General features: G+C 40.6%; 1 protein-coding gene across 1 annotated transcript in view; it reads right to left on the bottom strand.

The window, feature by feature from the left end:
• Positions 1-21,154, bottom strand: part of IFITM10 (interferon induced transmembrane protein 10) — a 95,853-nt gene that overhangs the window by 74,082 nt on the left and 617 nt on the right. The window lies entirely within an intron of this gene.

Raw genomic sequence — 21,154 nt, forward strand, 5'->3', positions numbered from 1 at the left:
TTTTTTATTTCTATTTATATATATATGTATATATATATATATATATGTATTTATATGTACATGTTTTTTATGATGGGTGTTTTTATCATATATGTTTTTTATTGGTATTTTTACAATGCTTTGGTGATTATCTGTTGTAATGGATGAATTCTTTTCATACCGAATAAAGTTTCTTCTTTCTAATAAAGAGATAATACTTTAGTGCAATTTCTAATGATATAAGGGTTATATCATTCTTTTGAACATACTATTTTATAGTTAAAATTTCCAGTGCAGTGGGGACATTGGTTTTGACCACTTGGAGAGGCTAATAAATAACATTGATTGTGTTACTCATTGTGCAATATTTATGAGGATCCAATTTTCTTCTTGACCACGGTACACAATGAAAATTGCATCTTGACCTCACTATCATTAAACAGATGTTATTTCTGTAATAGACAAATTTATTTTCAGGAATAATGATGTTAAATGAAATCATAGTGTAAGGAAATACCTCCTTGGCATGGTTACCCCCTGACTTTTTGCCTTTGCTGATGCTATGTTTTGAATTGAAAGTGTGCTGAGGCCTGCTAACCAGGCCCCAGCACCAGTGTTCTTTCCCTAACCTGTACTTTTGTTCCCACAATTGGCACACCCTGGCATCCAGGTAAGTCCCTTGTAACTGGTACCCCTGGTACCAAGGGCCCTGATGCCAGGGAAGGTCTCTAAGGGCTGCAGCATATCTTATGCCACCCTGGGGACCCCTCACTCAGCACAGAAACACTGCTTACCAGCTTGTGTGTGCTGGTGAGGACAAAACAAGTAAGTCGACATGGCACTCCCCTCAGAGTGCCATGCCAACCTCACACTGCCTATGCAGTATAGATAAGTCACCCCTCTAGCAGGCCTTACAGCCCTAAGGCAGGGTGCACTATACCATAGGTGAGGGCACCAGTGCATGAGCACTGTGTCCCTACAGTGTCTCAGCCAAACCTTAGACATTGTAAGTGCAGGGTAGCCATAAGAGTATATGGTGTGGGAGTCTGTCAAACACGAACTCCACAGCACCATAATGGCTACACTGAAAACTGGGAAGTTTGGTATCAAACTTCTCAGCACAATAAATGCACACTGATGCCAGTGTACATTTTATTGTGAAATGCACCCCAGAGGGCACCTTAGAGGTGCCCCCTGAAACCTTAACCAACTACCTGTGTAGGCTGACTGGTTTTAGCAGCCTGCCACACTAGAGACATGTTGCTGGCCCCATGGGGAGAGTACCTTTGTCACTCTAAGGCCAGTAACAAAGCCTGCACTGGGTGGAGATGCTAACACCTCCCCCAGGCAGGAGCTGTAACACCTGGGGGTGAGCCTCAAAGGCTCATCCCCTTTGTTCCAGCACCACAGGACACTCCAGCTAGTGGAGTTGCCCGCCCCCTCCGGCCACGGCCCCACTTTTGGCAGCAAGGCCGGAGGAAATAATGAGAATAACAAGGAGGAGTCACTGGCCAGTCAGGACAGCCCCTAAGGTGTCCTGAGCTGAAGTGACTCTAACTTTTAGAAATCCTCCATCTTGCAGATGGAGGATTCCCCCAATAGGGATAGGATTGTGACCCCCTCCCCTTGGGAGGAGGCACAAAGAGGGTGTACCCACCCTCAGGGCTAGTAGCCATTGGCTACTAACCCCCCAGACCTAAACACGCCCTTAAATTTAGTATTTAAGGGCTTCCCTGAACCCAAGAATTTAGATTCCTGCAACTACAAGAAGAAGAGGACTGCTGAGCTGAAAGACCCCTGCAGAAGAAGAAAGAAGACACCAACTGCTTTGGCCCCAGTCCTACCGGCCTGTCTCCTGACTCCTAAAGAAACCTGCTCCAGCGACGCTCTCCCCAGGACCAGCGACCTCTGAATCCTCAGAGGACTGCCCTGCTTCAAGAGGAACAAGAAACTCCTGAGGACAGCGGCCCTGTTCCAAAAAGACTGCAACTTTGTTACAGAGGAGCAGATTTAAAGACCCCTGCAATCCCCGCAAGAAGCGTGAGACTTGCAACACTGCACCCGGCGACCCCGACTCGACTGGTGAAGAAACAACACTACAGGGAGGACCCCCAGGCGACTCCAAGACTGTGAGTAACCCAAGTTGTCCCCCCTGAGCCCCCACAGCGACGCCTGCAGAGGGAATCCCGAGGCTCCCCCTGACCGCAACTGCCTGACTCTGCAATCCCGACGCCTGGAAAAGACCCTGCACCCGCAGCCCCCAGGACCTGAAGGATCGGAACTCCAGTGCAGGAGTGACCCCCAGGAGGCCCTCTCTCTTGCCCAGGTGGTGGCTACCCCGAGGAGCCCCCCCCTTGCCTGCCTGCACCGCTGAAGAGACCCCTTGGTCTCTCATTGAAAACCATTGAAAACCCGACACGTGTTTGCACACTGCACCCGGCCGCCCCCGCGCTGCTGAGGGTGTACTTTTTGTGCTGACTTGTGTCCCCCCCGGTGCCCTACAAAACCACCCTGGTCTGCCCTCCGAAGACGCGGGTACTTACCTGCTGGCAGACTGGAACCGGGGCACCCCCTTACCTCCATTGAAGCCTATGTGTTTTGGGCACTTCTTAGACCTCTGCACCTGACCGGCCCTGAGCTGCTGGTGTGGTAACTTTGGGGTTGCTCTGAACCCCCAACGGTGGGCTACCTTGGACCCCAATTTGAACCCCGTAGGTGGTTTACTTACCTGCAAAAACTAACATTACTTTACCTCCCCCAGGAACTGTGAAAATTGCTCTGTGTCCACTTTTAAAACAGCTAAATGTGTTTTATGTAAACAGTATATATGCTATTGTAATTATTCAAAGTTCCTAAAGTACTTACCTGCAATACCTTTCAAATGAGATATTACATGTAGAATTTGAACCTGTGCTTCTTAAAATAAACTAAGAAAAGATATTTTTCTATACAAAACCCTATTGGCTGGAATTGTCTCTGAGTGTGTGTTCTTCATTTATTGCCTGTGTGTATGTACAACAAATGCTTAACACTACTCCTTCGATAAGCCTACTGCTCGACCACACTACCACAAAATAGAGCATTAGTATTATCTCTTTTTGCCACTATCTTACCTCTAAGGGGAACCCTTGGACTCTGTGCATGTTATTTCTTACTTTGAGATAACACATACAGAGCCAACTTCCTACACATAGTAAAATAATATTCAGAATAATAATTAGAATAAAACAACATCCAACTAGATAGGGTGAGAACAACAGTCTGCTTGGATGGGCTAAAGTGAAATCTTTATTGGCAACCTGTGTAAAGTAGATATAGTTTATCATTTATATACAGTTTTGATTTCCTTATCTTTGTGGATACCAGAATAGGGCAATGAAAAATATATTTTAAGAAAAATTCTGCAAAGTGTAAACTTTTCATCTAAATTATTTGTATCAGGCATGAATTTACATGTGTGTGATTGTTGTGTGAAGGTAATTGGTACCCTATTTTTGGGGTGAGTTTTACTTTATATGATCATGGAACTTGTGACACTTGTTTTTGCCATTCCATAGACGCAACTATCTGCCAAATTGCTTTGTTTACGGTACCAGGCTGAGGTATGTGAATCATGGGCTATGTACCATTGAGGTTGTACTGACCCTAAAAGGGTTTGGGAGGAGTTTGAAGGTTCTGGGAAGATAATCAATGTGTTCCAGTAAGGGCAAGTCATAAACACTGATAACAACACGAGAACACATGAGAAGGGAATGTACTGTTGTGTGAGCCAAATTTTAGTATATAAAAGGCGGGGTGCAGCTGTCTCGGAGAAGCTCATAGGACGAGTTTTGCAGATCTGCTGTCACCTTCTGATGTTGCCCCTGTTGCACAATTTCAGAGAGAGAGAGATAGAGACAGAAAGAGAGAGAGAGAGAGCTTTCGGAGCAGACTTCCCAGTGTTTGTTATTAAGTTAGGTACCAGGTGTTGATGGGCCAGATTCAACAGTTTTTCTTGTGCTTTGTTTTACTGCATTGTGAATGATTCAAAGATTGTAAGATTGCTTCTTTCTTGCACTGTTACTGAGCTAGCATTCTACTATCAATGTACACGTAACCCTTCTGCTACTGTATAACTGTCATTGCTACAGCATATTCTTGTGCTGGTGTTTTATGAAAAGATATTGCATTTGATACATGTGTGTTGCTTCTTACAGAGTGTCCTTATAGATTTCTACCTGATTTACAGTGCTTGGGTTGGTTGCCAGCAGCCAGTCCAATGCACACACCACTTATGAGATACTCTTTGGAGTATAAATCCATGTGCTAGATCTTGATGTCCCTGGAAAGGTGCATAAGCCCAAATTTCCTGATCCATTACTCCACTTTTATTGCAATATATTGCAGAACGTACAAGAAACTAGAACTGAACTGTCTAATGTGAAGTATGGTGGCTCTGTCACGGGTGAAGATAACACTACCAAAGCTGCTGACGGGTGGCTGCCTAAGGAGGGAAAGCAATGGCAAACAAATCTCTAGACCAGCCTACAGACCACCTCTTTTAGTTCTTGGGGTGGAAGGCTCCCAAACAATAATCTTGAAGTTTTTGCCTGATTCAAAGAAAAATATGATAGTGCCAATCAATCACATTTAAAAGCACCATGGGGTCAATTAAGTTTAGCAGGCCCCTGCTGACATCAAGGTGTACATTAAATGAGAAGATCATCACATCCTCTCTATACCTTGTAAGAGCTATCCCTGGAAAAGTGCAGCTGAAAAGTCCTGTCTCCCCATTGCAGGGACTGAAAGGCCTACTGTGCTTCCAACCTTACACAAAGTGAAAGTTTCTACAGATTAATCTGATGCTGTAATTTCAACAATCCCACCTATCACCTATGTATACTACTACAGTGGTTTACTATGAACTACCAACAGAGCATATAACATGTTAAATAATTCAATTGCAAGTAATTGAATGATATGAAAATTATTCAGATGTTGTTTTTTAAAACAGAAGAAATCTAAAATATGCCTTCAGTTAATCAACACTACAGATTTCTTCCTCCTTGTTTTTGTTTTCACAACAGATGTTTTCTTCCTTCTTGGTCATATATCTGGGTTGCTACTGGAGTTATTTTCTTTCTATTGTGGATTATAACACTGATTGTGATTGTGCTTCAAATACATAGGAATTATATTGAGGATAAGACAATGCTGTTTCCTGTGGTTCAGGAAATTGGAGCTACATTCTCTTTCGCTCAAAACATTCCTTTCAAATTATGGATCCAAATATTAAATTTCCATATGTTTTAAATGTCTCTTTACATGATTATATAATTACTAGTCCCTTTGCAAATACATGGGACATAAATGCAATTAGACCGTTGACTTAGCCTAATACACTACTCTAGATAATGAATATCCTTATCAAAATGCTGAGAATTAACAAGAACTGGTCTGTTTTCATTGTTATTGGCATATCTATATTCATAGATCCATTTGTCCCCAAGAAATCTATAATTATACACAATGAGAGCATTGTGGGACTTCAGCCATAGTTATCAGACTTTACAGAAAAGGTTCCCTTATTTTAACAGTGAGGATAGAGCAGATCTGCCTGCTTTTTCCTATGCACAAAGATCTGAAAGACTTTAGAAAATCAGATCAACAATGACAGGTTCATATATCCTGCACAATTTATTGAACCACTTGATATCCAAGGTTCCGGACACTAGAAAGAAAATATACATGAAAGAAAGTATTTTGGGTACCGGGGTTTTGCAGATTAAAGGTACAGAGGCTTTGGATCAAACGGAGCAAGCGGAGAAAGTGGATCAAATGGAGAGAATTGGGGGAAAGAAGGGAGCTGGCCAAAAATGAATCCTAATAGGAGACTGTCATGTCCAATAGGATTAAGGCTGAATTAAGAAAGGACCCTAAACAGGCGAATTAAAATGGTTTGAGTTTGTTTAGCTCTCTGCGGAACAACACACTTCAACGTGTCCTAGAGCCAAAACCTTCAAAACTATCAAACAGCCTTACTCTGCTATAGATTTGGGACCACTGTAATATTGGTAGTTTTCAATCTGATTGTAATGTGCAGCATCCAGATGTGGCTTCAGGGGGTTGTAGCTAAGGTTTTTCCTCACAAGGTAGAGGTGGCAAAAGATGATTTTCCAAATGACGATATATCAAGTGATCTTATACAGGATGCCGTCCAGGGTTTGTGATTTCACTCACTTATTCAACAAACAGTGGTAGTGAATAGTTGTAACCTTTCACCTATTATGATGTCATATGTTTGTGACATAGGTATTGTAGGGTATGAAGTTAATGATAAGAATGGTTGTAATTTGACGAGTAGAATGTGTCCTTTTGGGGTGGATGGAGGTGAGGGGTGGAGGTAGGACCAATAGCGGGTTTTTTGGGAGAGGGCAGTAATCAAGCTCTCCTGCCTCGACTATCATCTTCCACTCTGCTACAAAGATACTCTCCTCGAGGCAGAGGGGTGCCCCAAATATCCACACCCATAATGCAATGTAAAGGGAGCAATAAATAACCCTGCAAACAAGAGTCCTGAGTTTGAGAAAAGCAGTTTAAATATGTCTCTTACTCCATGTACTGCAGGAAAAAGTAGCAGTGTGTATATCTCCTGGTGTCCTGGTTTGATTTACTGCTGTGGTGAACTATATAGGAAACTTGGGTCGTATTGTGATTTAGTTTACTGAGCCGCATGAGGACAAATCCCAGAATCCTTAAAGTAACAGAATGGAGGAAGACAATAAAAGTCATTAAGACTAAAAGACACTTCTCCAACTCTACATAAGTTTGCCCAGGGTGGGGACGCCATTTCAACTGACAATGTTGCCTTTTAAGGCAAAGGATTCAGGGCAGTATATGACAATCCCTCTGAACAAGCCTATCACAGTAAATAATGCAAAGCCAATGCCTACCTCTCCTAGCAAACGTAAGAAAATAGAAGAAGGGGTAAGGTGAAAAAGGTGCAAAATAAACCTGGATTTACATCCCAAGTAAAATTTGTCAGGCTGGTCGGTCAGTCTACCAAAAGCCTCTACTTCAAATTAATAAAGAGTGGGGAGTCAAAACTTATATTATCCCTTCTAAATTGTTCTAAACTCCTTGTAATATTGAAACGTATTCCAGAGTTGTGTGAAATAACATCTGGAGACCTAGATCTGGTGGTGTTTTTTATGACTAATGGAGCTCAATGAACTAAGGTTGAGTTTTTTTCCAAAAGTAGTTGTAGCAAAAGTAATCAAGAAAAAAGGTGAAGTAACAGTGCATGGTATAATATTTAGCAATAATCCAGGGCCACTGGAGGGCTTTAAGATTATCCCCAAGACCACCATAGGGTGTGCAGAAACTGCTAAAAACAATAATGCTAGCCCAACCTATATGCTGCTTTTAAGTAACCATGAGGATCTTTTTTTCATTCAAATTGAGTTACAGCACCTGCCTTAGCTCTGTCCGGTTAAGGCCAGAATGAGTCATTATGAAAAGGGGAGCCACCCCATTGCATAATAATAAGTAGAGGGGGAAACAATCAGTATGAGTCCCGGCAGTAGTCCAAGGGCAACATTTGAAATCTGGGCATTTACCGAAACAGAAGAGGTGACAGCTATTACAACTAGGTGACTGGGTAACCAGCTAATAACATCTTGGCTGGAAACATAGATGGTTTTATTATGCTAAAGGAGTCACCTATTTATAAGTGTACTTTAGAGGAGCTTACGATTTTAAAGTTGCAAGAAACGTAGCTGTGGGAGAGCCCCTCAGTTGATGAGTTGGCCACAGCAGGTCAGGCCTCGGGAGGCCTGCGGACATTGACATCAGTTCTTAGTGCAAAAACAGTCAGGTTATTTGAGACATTGTGCAACTGGTGGCTAGCTTGCTCAATCTTATTAACAAACTAAATAAGTGCTAATGATTTGTTAACTTGTTTAAATGTTTATACAATGCCTAATTGTAAATGTTTAAAATGTCTCTTTCTATCTTTGATGACAGTTTATAGGATGCATTGCTCTTCTACGATATTCCATCTGCGTTGAGTTTGGCAATGAAACCTTCTTGCAAAGTTTTCAGCTTACATCATTCCCTGCGCAACATAATTTAGTCAACCTTAATAAGCATTTCTTGAGTGGCGATCCTGCTTCTGCTATGGTATATATATATATATATATGGTAGGAACAAAATCCCAATTGATTATACCTTCCTTTCTGCTGAACATTTTGGAGCTGTAGGAAGTTTCAGATTAGGGTTTTGTAGGTTAATCTTCCTATGGAGTTGGTTTTTAATCAAAAATTCATTCTTAATAGAGAACCAATGTTTGATCTACTTCTTTTTATTTCAATTGTAGAAAATAAATTGTAGGAAGTAGCTAAAATAAGAATTGAGGATCACCTGTTAGCTGCAGAAGGCAATGTGGTAGAGTAGTACCTATGGTTGATCAACGAAGTTCAAGTACGTTTAAAATATGACGACCCCAAAAAGACCTCTAGTGAGACAACAAACTTGGTGGTTCCACATGGAATGCCAGGATCTTCAAAATAAATAGATTGATGTGCATAGTTCTCTCAAATGGAGAGGAACATTTGAGCAGGATTTCAAACATATGAAAAGGGTAAATCAGGAAGTCTGTTTTCAAAAAAATAAGAATTTCTATGAAGCAAACTGGAGTAAAATTCATAAGCCACTGCAAAGGATAACTTTAGGCTCTTGATGTTTGGTAAACAAGGTTCATTCAATATCACATTTGAGCTTAGATGCTTAGGCTCTGTGTCTCAATGGATATATCAGACCTATGCAAAACGCCCAATGATAATGGTAAAAACAATCCTGTTGTCCATCTGGTACAGCTCACTAATCTATCACTAGGGCACAAGATAGGCATAATATCAGAGATAATTGTAAATCTAAAACCAGCATGGACAGAAGGACCAGAAATGCTTCAATCTTTTATAAGTCAAATTCTCTGTGGTGAGCTAATGTTTTAAGCCCTTTTTTCAAATGGGAGTCAAACAATGGGGTAATCTATGACTCCCGGAGAAGGGCATCCACAAGAAAGGTTCCCATGATGACCTTGCAAACTATCAGCTCATTTCTTCTTTGTTGGACGTGTCATCTACAATGTATGCCAAACTCTATGAATCACCCTTAAGGCCTGGGCCTTTGGGTGTGGGAGAATTCCTAAAGAGCAAGGTGGGTTCCAGCCAAAGTATTCCACAGTTGACCACTGCTTTGACCAATGGGGGACCGCTCTAGGGTAAGTAGGCACATTTGGTACATTATGCTGCTGCTTTGTTAATTTCAGGGCAGCATTTGACTGAGTAAAGCGAGATATTTGGAGAGAACCTCTAGCTAGATGGAGCATTCCCCAAAAACCTATTATTAATTATACAACTAAAAATAAATGGGTTCAGGTTGATTTATGGGGCTGAATTCTTTGTATTAGATCATCAAGTCAATTGGGAATTCCAGGGGACTATATGGCTAAGGATGTTTCTGGGGCTTTCAACAAGCTCAATGCTGCAATCTCTAAGGTTAGAGCTTAGCCTTGAATCGTGTACCATGCTTGGCAGAACATGTGCATTGAGATTTGTTCATGGTCTCCCTCAAGACGTCAATAAAGACAAACTGTCTAGAAAGACGATTCTGTCTTCAAATTAATTCTCATGAACCATCTTATTGTCGGTGGGTAAAACGGACCTAAGACGTAATATATTTGAGGGTGTAAACACTATGAGGGTGAGTGTGTTGAAAAAAAAACTTTTCATGAACATATGTTCATCTGTTGATGCTAAATGGTACCTGCCTTCAAAAAGCTCCATAGGCCATTTTTTGGATTACCTTGGAGTGGAGATCTCATTCCCCTAGCTGTTCCAGGTCCCAGATAAGTGACTGAGATGTGCCATCCTACAGCTTCGGATCAGTATTTATGCTTTCTGGAGAAATGTTGGTTATAAAAAGAGGATCTTGGAGGACAATGTGTATTGTTTCTGTAATATTAATATTACATATTCTGTAATCCACTTACTGCTTGACTGCGCTATCTTCTTGGGTGAAGGAAAAAGGTCCTGCATACATTCCTTATGAAGAATGGTTTAGGATCATGGAACGAAGCACAAGCCACTTTATTTGGTTTGAAGCAATTTGACACAGTTATCGATATTGCTAGATAAATTTTGCTCATTCAAATTTTGGAGTTTTAATTAATGAAGGTTTTGAGAATTTTAATTCTGAAAAGTGTACTGTAAGCGCTATATAAATACAATTACAATTACAATTACAATTACTGACTTTTAAATAACAATATATTAATCATTGATATTCCTAGTTTCGATCAAGGTAATGAAATATAAGAAACCCTGACAATCATTGGATTTGAAATGCTTGATAAATTTGGAGGAGTTTAATGATGAAATTGTAATTGTATACTGTTTTGAAGATGAAGTTACATATGTATATTTTTGTATGATATTCCTGAGAAATAAAAATAAGTTTGTCCTGGTACACATTGAAATACACACACGTATACATATAAGAATTTATATTACTGATATATATATATTCATATATGTTTGTGTGTGTGTGTGTGTGTATGATATATACCTATAAAACATTCACAAATTTCAATTTGTAATTTTATTATGTTGTTTTTAAATGCGTATATTAAATAAAAAGTTAAATATACATAGGTTGAAATGATAACTGAAATAAAACTGATTGTTTGTCAAGGGTGGTGGAAAATGCAAGGAGGGGTAAGAAATTGAAGAGAAGGTTGATCTAGAAGCTGTGGCGGAGGAGTTTAATATTTATGAAGTTACTGGAGAATTTATTGGAGAAAAAGAGTGGTATGGAGAGGTAGAAAGAGAAAAAATACTACAAGAAATTATAAGGAAAATTAAGAATGGTTAGTGTAACAAAGAATCTCGTAGGAAAGAAAAGTAAATGATGGTATTTAGAGGCACCAGGTAATGAACAACATTGAGATGAATAATGTAAATAAGGTTTTTTTAATTTCAGCGGGGAGAGGTTTCTACGTTTTTTATAAACATTGTTGTTTAGCTTGTCTCAAAAGAAATTAAATTAATTTAAAAAGGGAGGGCGTAATTCACAAAAAAGGTGGCCAATATCATTATGAGTGTAATAGGATGGTGAAGGAACTAAACAGAGTTTCTAACAGAAATGATATAGGGTACAATGAGGAACCAAAAATAATTGGAAGGAGGGCTTCTTTTTAAAAAGTAAGGTGTACAGATTAACGCTGCATAGTGCTACTGGAAAGATGCTTTTTGAATTATTCAAAGGCAGAAAACCAAACTCTTTGGTTGGTACTGCTTGGGTAATGACAAGTGAAGAAGTGATGAAAAGGCTCTTTGCATAAGTAATGATTGGAGGAGTGTGGGAAAAAGTAAACTGTGTGCTAGAAAGGAGTGGTTTAACAGGAGGAGAGTTGCAAATATCACTGAAGTGAGTTTGGGTAACCTTGTGAAATTAAAAAATCCGGTAAGCATAAGTGGGTGGCCACATTTTTGAGACAATGAAATTGTTATGAAATTGTTTGCCAATGATGAGGATTTGAGAATTCGAAATCTAAATAGGCTTGTGGTGTTGGGGCAAGATGGAGGTTATGAAGGTGAGATGCATGATGTAGCTTTTGACAAGAAACTAAAGGTAGTGAGAATGGGAATAAGAGTGCAAGTGGCGAGGAAGCGAGGCCAAAAGATTGTTAAAGAACCCTGATAAGAACCTTGTTATTTGAAGCATTGTGTCAAGTAGCATTCAAATGTGAAAAAGCAAATCTCTACAGAGTTTGGGACTCTGAACATAACGTTTGCCACCCTGGGAGTTCATTGCATATTTTTTTAAACATAGAACTGGTGTTCATTTGTGTACTCTTGTGCAACTCCATGCTTAATGCAATTTCTTATGTATATATATTGAGGGAGAGGTGTGGTGTCCGTAATGGGTGGATGCGGAATGTTCTCATGCAGTAGTATTACTTTAATAGCATATACTAGAAGAGAGTAGGTGAGAACCTGGGTTGAAGAGGTCATGTTGACAGGTTGTCCTGGTGGCTGAGGCATTTACTTCAAAATAAATCTTATTTGCACCACTCCTGTACTCAGCAGATGACTGGCATTTTTGCCTAGGACTATACTACACAAACTCACTGTTTTCATGTTTCATTTTAATAAAAGAGTGTAAAGAGGATGATCATTTCCCAGAAAGACATATTTCAACACAGATTTAATTAAGGATCATACACTGGTCCTAATGATTGATGGTTAAACACATTCTCTTTTGAGTAAATGGTTTGACAACTCCCTGGGTCATGGAATGATGAAGTGTCTATCCACTGATACCAATGAAAGTAACAACATTTTTATGTTATATCTTGATTATACAAAATGGTTTAATCTTAACTACTTATGAAAAATGAAAAACAAATGAAACCATGCAAAGGTGTCTCATTAACAGTGTACATTAGTAACAGCGTGTGAACACAACACAAAACATAAAGACTTTCGGTGGCCTTGTGATCCTCCTTACCACTGTCACAGATGTCAGGGTCCTAAGTGAAAAATCCATTGAGCCACCTATGTCCTGGATGACAGAAAGAAGCAGCACATAGTATGCTGCATGAGTGCCCACCATAGAAGTCGCAACGCTGCAATTGTCAATGTTAGAAGTTGTGAGAAGGAAAGGGAGAGATTTTGTGTGTGTGTGTGTGTGTGTGTGTAAGTATGTATATATATATATATATATATATATATATATATATATATATATATATATATATATATATATATATATATATATATCCAACAATCCTCCTGTTACATGCAGAGAGTTCCCGGACACCAAATGGAGGTCCAAAAAACTTTTATTCACCAATGCTTCCTCGTGCCGTACGTGATCAAGGCTACGGCTGAAACGCATTGTTCTGGGAGGAAGCATTGGTGAAGAAAATTTTTTGGGACCTTCATTTGGTGTCTGAGAACTCTCTGCATGTAACAGAAGGATTGTTGGCAATAATTTGTGGATGGCTAGGTCCACGCCTGGACCGCTGCTGAATTAGCAGCCTCGGATGTCTGGCAACGTTGGTGTTTTATATATATATATATATGTATATATATATATACCTTAGACGAATGCTCCAAGGCAGACCCACTCCCCGTGGAGGGTGGAGCATTCACCGGCGGAGCACACCGGCAATCAAAATTAATCCAAACACCTTACGCTCTCTCAGGGAAAACAAAATAGAAATGTAATCAAATAACTTGTTTCGGCCATCACCGCGGCCTTGATCACATGACCATTCTGCAGTTTGCACGTCAATAAATACTCATAATAAACAGAAAAAAACAGACAAGAGGTAAATACATCCATGAGTGCCATCTTTGAATGGTTTCTACTGTTATAACTTTGGATATAAAGTAACATGGCTTTGTATCTAGTTCAATTCACATTTCCCCTTATATCAACATACTTATGTGCATAAATACATTAAATAATATTATATAAATATTGCCATTGCTCATAGTTCTCCAAAATTCCATCCCATTAACTAAACCCCACAATGAGCGAAATACATTATGATCCATTTACACAAGATAGCGCATTGTATTTTTCAGCATAAACATGTCCTTATCACACAGTGTCATAAATATTTTTATTTTTAATAAAAGGCGTGTTATCCCTGTATCAAAAAAGCTCACTAGTGCTGTATCAAAAAAAGGGCATTTTTCGTGCAACTTTTATTTACCAATCCATCTGGGTTGGTTAATAAAAAGGAAAAAATAATATTCACCTGATTTTGCAGGTGCAAGCATTCATGTTAGCGTGTGCCTTCAAAATTATGCAACTACCTGTCATAGTACCTTTTTTCAACATTTTCAGCCATGCTGCATATACACCATGACTAAAATCATTGTCAGTGCCAATAGTTGTCATACATGAGGCCTATTGATTTTGACAATCTTTGTTCAGGTAAGGTACATTTTAAATATAATTTTTAGGTTAAAGATCACATTTTAGTTACAAAATACTTTTTACTTTTTAGTTAGCTGACTGGCCCCTCCAAACACTTACTGATTCTGCCCCATCATACATCACTCACAGTTCCCATACATTTTAAAGCACTTTTCATGAGTATGAGCAGGGCTGCCTTGAAGAAAGTACATGCTAGACTGGCTGTAAAACAGAGTCCTCTAGCTAAACAGCACAAATCTATAGCAACAATGTATTTTGATTCTGTGCTTCATTTCTACAATCACTTCAGCTTGCTATATGAGCAGGCCAGCCCTTCTCATAAAACAGGCTACACTCACTGCAGAAAGCAAGCCCAGAATCACAAAACGATGTTGCATGGCTAGCACAAGCAACAAAAATGGCACTTGAGCAGCTTTCTCTGCTGCACTCTCGGTTTAGTGGGGGGGGTTCCAGAGGAAGATCTGCGGGCCGCAAGGGAGTGTGTGCCGGGCCGCCAGTGGCCTGCGGGACATACTATGAAAACCACGGGCATCGAGAAACCATTGCAAATACAAACTCTCTCTCATCCAGGAGTTTCAGGGAACCTGAAGGCCCCCGTGGTCCCAGCCCGTTCCTCACCTCCTGCAAGAACCGGCATTGCCCCCGCACGCAGGGAGCTGCTAGAAATGCAGCTTCCTGCATGCAGGAGCAATACTTTCATATCTTTCCCTGCCCAAATGATAACGGGCAGGGAAAGAGATTAAAATTCCACTCCCAGCAAGCGGGAGTGGAGTTATTTTTGCTTTTGTTTGGCGAAAGCTGTTGCAGCTCCCGCCATCAAAAGCAAAAAGCTAGTTACTGAGGGCGTGCACCTCGGGAGATAGTAGGAGCCAGCTCTGGGGTGTGGTGGTCCCCAGAGCCATTAATGGCTCCAGGAAGGGGGTCACGCAGCTCCGCACCTCTCTTTTGCATGTGCCTGCCCTGGGGGGATGGTGTTGAAGTCAAGTCCCAAAATAGCTGCGAACACCTCCTGGTTGAAGTGTTGGCAGCCAATCAGATCAGGAGTATTCACAAATTTGTTGCAACCCTAGATATACAAATTTGGATTTCCTTTAATTTCTCGAAACCTACTGAACGGATTTACACCACATTACAAAAAGCATGCTTTCTAGACCAAGAGCTACCTTTCTGTCAAATTTGGTGTAATTCTGTTTGCTCGGGCTGTTCGGGCTGTAGTCGTGTTCAAAATCCCTGTTGGAATTAACATGGGAAACACATTTCTTTTGATTACACCCCGACCCCTTTTTCTTGGTCCCTGCTTGACAGATCCCCCTGAAACTTTCGATGTACAACAAAACCCTAGAGGACACTTTTTTGGAAACTTTCATGAAGATTCATCAAACAGCGCCAAAGATATAGCCAAGACAAAAAATGCTTTTTCTATGGAAACTAGGTCCTAACTATAACTACATGCTGGTGAACATCAGTAGGTAATATATATGTATACACATATATATACACATATATACATATATCTGTATATATATATATATATATGTATATATATATATATATATATTGATAGATAGATGTGGGTGTGCGTGTGTGTGTATAAAATATATATTATATATACTTTCTTCAAGTGCTAGGTATAGAGATGTGTTGAGTAGATGTTTGTGCACTCCTTATAAAAGTACTAGAGTGGTACGTTTCTTGGCATTTGTGTCTTGTGCCCATTCTATATTACTTTGGGGTTTTGCATACTAGAAGTCCTTGATGTAATATATACCGCTCTACGTGCATTCCTTACCACTGTACTTTTAGCTCACCTCTGCTATTCCAAAAGTAGACCAACTGCATGTAAATCAGCTTTGAGTCTGCTCTAATGCAAGCAGTAGAGCCTGAATTTCTTTGCCATGTCCCCTCTGCATGGGGACCACAGACTGATGTTGGCCTTGTTGCACCTTGTCAGTGTGGTATAAAAAACACATTATTTATTGTGGCTCTTCTTTGACATCAATGTTTCGGATGTCATGGGGAATAAAATCTTATCCAATCAATATAGTGATGCTAAAATAGTATGTTGCTTTTTATGTGTTGTCTTTAAATATTAGCTAAAATGATGGAAAGCTTTGTTCCTCCCATAGTGGGAAAACACCCTACATTGATCTAACAGCACCAAAGTTATAAAGACAAATATTGTATTAACCCTCCACTTCCTTTAGTGATGCCTCGTTTTACAGATTGATAAGAAACCTGATCTACCTATAGAAAACTAATTTTTTCCTAGCTTCTACCCAGTTCTCTGCAGATTCACCACACAGTGCCAAATATACTAGCAAAAGCCACGTTTGGCCCCAGACCTTTGTCTGACAAATTTCAGGCATATTCGACAAACAGTGCCAAAGTTATAAACAAATTAACAAACAGCTTTTTAAATAACAAGATGGACAAAATGGTAATCCTTTAAATCCATGCTGGCGCCTTTTTAAGATGAAAATACTTGAAAACTACTGAACGGATTTACTAGAAATCAGTAAGATACGTTTTCTGAGTAAATTTCTGCTTTCTTCCCAAGTTAGGTGTAAATCAGTTCAGAATGTTTTGCTCTATCTTCTACAAAATTTCCTATGGGAGCTAAAATAGGAAATGATACACTTCTTCACTTATTCACCTCCTATTTGACTGTTTTCCCATGGATGTGCCTTCGTTTATCTGGTCATGCTCAAACATAGCTGACTGGATTAGAAGACCAGCACCCGTTTATGAAAATGTATCCAAATACTCAAACGTTACAAACAAATCATGAAATGCCTTTTCAAAGGAATGTGTGGCTGAACCGTAACTACACTGTCACAACCACCACTGTGTTAGAAATATATACATTTCAACATTTTGGCTCCAGCAATGGGTAAAACCGGTGTATTGTTATTTGTTGGCTTTGACAATGAGACTTGCAAAATTAGCCAGTGCGACCAGCAGGTGCAAGGGTGGATTTGAAATGAATGTCAACAAAAAATCAGGAATAAAGCATTAAGGGCGACATGTACGAATTTTTGGAATTGCGATTCTCTAATTTCAATTCCATGCGAATAGCAATGAGTGAATCGCAATTCCAATTGTAAGAAACTCCACTGAGTGTCATTTGCGATTCCCTCTGGGTCGCAAATAGACCTTCCTCATTAATATTAATGAGGTAGGTCGTAATTTGCGACCCACCGGGAATCGTAAAAATCACAGCGATGGTGGCCTGCTGGTGTCAGCAGGCCACCATGTCTGTGATTGCTTTAAAATAAAACAATCTTTTTTTTTAAACGCAGCCCGTTTTCCTTAAAGGAAAACAGGCAGCGTTTAAAAAGAAAAAAATGAAAGGTTTCAGTTTCATTTTTTAATAGTAGGCAGAGGTCCTTGAGAGCACTCACTGCCTGCTCTTAAAAAACATTTTCAAATGCATTCACTAAAGGAAAGTGGGTCCCTTAGGGATCCTTTCCCCTTCGTGAATGGGTTAGCACCAATGTGAAATTGGTGCTAACTGCAATTGTTTTGCGCCTGCATTCACGATAACAAAACAATCATACATACCATTTAGATTCTGTATTAGGAAGGATCGCCCTGGACACACCGCTTCCTAATACCGAATCGCAAAACCCAAATTGCGATTCGGTAACTAGTCACCAAATCGCAGTTTTGGGCTTTGTACATCCCAAAAAGCATTTTTCTAGTCGCAAACGGCCCAATTCTGCGAATCAGCCCATTTGCAACTAGAAAAATGCTTTGTATATCCGGCCCTAATTGTCTTACACAATCGCTTCTCGCAATTTGTACACGTTATTCATACTTGCCTTCATCCCTCCCCCCCCCTTTTTATTCAGCATGTTTCTGATTCTGTGCATTCCTTTATCTCACTGCACACATACTTGTGCTCCTTCCATTCGCTATAGATGTTTGCCTCCTCTTGTTCTATACAACATACCCACCTTCTTGCCTTTCTCGTTCTATATACCTCGCTCACCTTTCAATCTGCGTACACACCCGTCTATCATTCGATACAACTAAGCAAACTCTCATTCAGTGCACCTCACCCACCTGTCATGATGTCCATGGCACCCATCTCTTATTCTGAACATCCTCCTTCTCTTCTGCCGTTCTCTACACAGTCCATCTATCATCCTGTCAAGTGCACCGCTCTCGTTCTCTGCACTTTCCTTTCCTGGTGCTGCACAACTAACTCAACTCTTACTCATGGACATCAATTCACCGAAATACCAAGGGTAGGGGAAGTGACATCACGTGCAATTTCACATTTACTTTCACTCACGCACACATTTACAAAAACACACATTCACTCATACACACATTCTCTTTTTCATAAGCACAGTATCACCCGCAAGCATGCACACAACATACATTTAAAAGGGTTTTTACTTACCTCAGCTACCAAGGACGGTTAAGTTCCATCTAACTGTAATCCATTTTTTATTACATTAATAGTGAATAATATATCATTCACTATTAGTGTAATTTAAAAAACGGATTGAAAATAAGAACGTGGAGCACTAAGCAACATCCATTAAGAAGAGCTGCCCTGTGTTCCTTGCACTGATTTTGCCATCTCTGAGGCCAGCCAAGGACCGCAGAAGCAGTGCCAGGGGTCGCAAGCAGGGGGTCGCAGCTGCGACCCCTGAATGACGTCCATGCTCTTACTCTTTGCAGCCTCCATCCCGCAGCTGTACCAGCTGTACATCTCAATGATCTCTTATTCTGTACGCCTTTCTAGCTTTATTCTGCACAGCTTATCCATCTCTCATTCTGTATGCCATCCTTGTATCATTCTGTACACCATAATCATATCTCACTATGTACAAGTACCTTTTCTGTCTCTATGCAGGATCTGTCTCTCATTATGAACACCTTCTCTCTACCTTTGTGTACACCTTCATCATCTCGCACTGTCTACAACTCACCTATCGCTCATTCTGTACACCTCAGCCTCCTCACTTTCTCTATGCCTCACTTTTCTCTTAAAGTGCACGTCAACCATCTCTCATTCTATACCCCCCTTTACTCTCATGCTATAACAGTACATTCTACCAATCTCACTTTCTAAATGCCTGTTCCCTCATTATGTAAGCCTCAATCATCTTTTACTCTGTACACCTTACCCAGCTGTCATTCTGGACACCTTCCCCCCTGCTTCTGTACACCTTTTATTCTGTACAACGTCCTTCTTTCATCCTTTACACCTCATATATAGCATTATCTACTCTTCACCCATCTATCATCTCTAATTTTGTCTATCTTCCTGCTCTCACGTTGTACACTTCTTTTATTTATAATTCTGAACACCATCCTTCTCTCGTTTTGGAAATTGTTACTGTTTCATTTTCTGCACCCAATCCATCTTTAACTTTGTACACTTTTCGTTACATGTTCTTTACCTCGGTCATCTTTTATTCTCCACTCTTCATTCATTAAGCGTCTTTCGTTCTGTTCAACTACCTTCTCCTGTTATCTGCACCCTAGTAATTTTTCTTTGTGTACACATACCATCACTAATTATCTACATCTCAGTCATCATTCATCTATACATCTTCTCTCGTTATCTGTACTTCGGTCACTGTTCACCCTATACATCTCCCTTCTTTCATTGTCCGTGCTTCTGTCATTTTTTTATTCAGTATACCTACTTTATCTCATTTTATATACCGCAGTCATTTTTTTTTTCATTCTGCAAACTCTCCTTTCAAATTCTCTGTACCTCGGTTATCTTTCATTCATTTGTACTTCTTCCTATTCTCGTTCTCTACACTCCAGTCACCTTTCATTCCGTACTTCCCTCAATCATCATTTACACCTCGGTCGTCTCTCATTTTGTACACTTACTTTCGCTCATTATTGACACCTCAGTCATATTTCGTTCCGTACATCTTCCTTCTCCGATCTTCTATCCCTCACATATCTTTCTTTCTATACATCTCCCCTTCCTTCTCTGATTCTCTACACCTCATTCATTTCCACTCTGTACACCTACCGTGTCCCATTCTCTGTACCTCAGTCATCTTTCATTCTGTATATCTTCCTGCTCTCGTTCTCTGCACCTTAGTCATTGTTCATTCCGTACATCATCCTTCTCCCATTATCTATACCTCACTCATATTTCATTCTGTACATCTTCCTTCTCTCATTCCGAACAAATAGTAATCTTTCATTCTGCACACCTCCCTTCTCCCGTGCTCTATACCATACTCATGTTTCATTATATACATCTTCCTTCTCCCGTTCCCAATACCTAGCATCTTTCATTCTGTACACCTACCTTCCGTGCTCTGGACCTACTTTCTCCCACACTCTATAACTCATTTTGCAATCCATCCTTTCCTCAGGTTACATTCCCTCCTTCAGCACATCTCATCCACCTCTCCCTCAGCACCTCGCCCTTTCAATCTATATAGCCCTCCATCTTCGGAGCGAACTAGTCACTTTCATTTCAATTTGTATATCCTTCAGTTATATTCTGAGTGCCTAGTTCATTTGAGATTCTTCACAGCCCTAAAATTCACCCACGCCCTGGCATTCCTCGGAATGTTATCCTCCAGTTCTGCACCCTTCACTCTCTCCTTTCATTCTGTACACATGCCTCCCTGTGCCATGCTGTACCCCACCCCTTACGTTCCTCTCCCTCTAATCTCACACTGTGCACCCCCTCTCCTCTCATTTGGTACATGCCCGTCCACTTATTCTGTGCCTCCTTGTTGACCCCCGCCTACCCCCCCCCCCCCACACACACAACCATCCTGTACAATCATTTCCTTTCATATACGAAAACCTACAAAATATATATACATGTAGATCTATCTCTCATCCTGCACCACGTCTCCCCTTCTTAACACATCCTTCTCGCTTCGTACTTCAACACTTCTTCCCGTCAGCACTTTCCCTTCTGCCGCACTTCCCCTTCACGCTGTCTTGCGCCCAACAGTACTTACCCTCACCTCAGCACCCTCTCTCTCTCAGCCCCCTCCTTCCTCGACAGTCCCCCGCCTACATCCAATCTCGGGACTCCCTTCCCCGCCCGCAGACCCCGCAGGCCCCCTGTGGCCCCCACCAGCACCAGTCTTCAGAGGCCCGCGGCCTCCCAGTCCTCCGCAGCCTGCTCGCCCCCGGCGCCGCCTCGGTGCAGGTCGGTCTGCAGAAACGCTA

Source organism: Pleurodeles waltl, chromosome 3_1, assembly GCF_031143425.1.
Source record: "Pleurodeles waltl isolate 20211129_DDA chromosome 3_1, aPleWal1.hap1.20221129, whole genome shotgun sequence".
NCBI lineage: Eukaryota > Metazoa > Chordata > Amphibia > Caudata > Salamandridae > Pleurodeles > Pleurodeles waltl.